Source organism: Camelina sativa, chromosome 5 (assembly GCF_000633955.1).
Source record: "Camelina sativa cultivar DH55 chromosome 5, Cs, whole genome shotgun sequence".
NCBI lineage: Eukaryota > Viridiplantae > Streptophyta > Magnoliopsida > Brassicales > Brassicaceae > Camelina > Camelina sativa.
The window spans coordinates 10640605-10641500 of record NC_025689.1 but is presented as its reverse complement, the minus strand read 5'-3'; the positions used below and the strand labels follow the sequence as shown (position 1 = coordinate 10641500).

Genomic DNA, 896 nt, shown 5'->3' with positions numbered 1-896 from the left:
AAAAGGTAACAATATCAAACTGCTTCTTCTTGTTATAGGTGTCTTTGGCTCAATACGTCTTCCTTTCTCGTCCACTTTGATTTGCCAATCTTTAAGTCAACAAGTTGCTTTAAATCGCAGATTATATTTATTTGATTATTTATAAACTGTAATGCAATTTCAGATACTCGGAAGAGCACAATCTGTTAAGCGGGAATCAAGAACCAGTTTAGTTTAACCTTTTGATCATTCATCCGGGAGCTTACTGGAGGTCAGTATTAAGTTGTTTTCATTTGTTGTGGTTATCAAATTGTCAAAGATTGTGTCTTTCTTTGTTGAATATAGGTATTTGCAATGGGCATCCTCAGGGCTTTACCACAAATATAGGTGAGGAAGTTTGCTTTTGTACTGAGTCCTATTCTGCAAGTGAGGTATCATGTTTTCGCATTTACTAGACTTTTAATTTTGCTGGAAAAGTATTTGACGTCTGGTTAATGTAGGAGTTGCTCGATATCATGTTTACGCATTTACTAGACTTTTAATTTTGCTGGAATAGTATTTGACATCTAGTTAATGTAGGAGTTGCTCGATATCATTCTTGTTTTCTGATTCTACTTAGGTTGATCACATTGCTCTTGTCTTTGCAAGTGATGGATGTTCAGAGGACATGGCGTCTTCAACTCTCATCTGATTTGACGAGAAACTCCACAACAATAAAAAAGGTATACATTCTTGGGGTTTACTGTGTGTTTCTTTATCCGAGTGTTTTGCTTTCTTAAATTTGACTTTTGTTTCGTAGATAAGATCTTAATTAATGGGTTTGTTTATTTTGGAGATTCTGTGAAACATCTCTCCACATAAAACAACTCATCACCGGAGGAGAGAAGAAGCTCAGTCGTCGACGCAAAGACTCCATT

At 35.8% G+C, this 896-nt stretch overlaps 1 long non-coding RNA gene across 10 annotated transcripts in view; it reads left to right on the top strand.

Moving 5' to 3' along the window:
- Positions 1 to 890, top strand: part of LOC109124856 — a 2884-nt gene extending 1994 nt beyond the window's left edge. For 2 of the 10 annotated variants that reach the window (XR_002037983.1, XR_002037990.1), the window contains exons 8-11: positions 164 to 250; positions 325 to 366; positions 628 to 701; positions 815 to 839. This is a non-coding gene — a long non-coding RNA (uncharacterized LOC109124856). Of the gene's footprint in view, positions 1 to 163; positions 251 to 298; positions 411 to 598; positions 702 to 778 lie in introns of all 10 variants that reach the window. The other 8 variants (XR_002037992.1, XR_002037989.1, XR_002037991.1 and 5 more) reach the window with 8 other exon arrangements.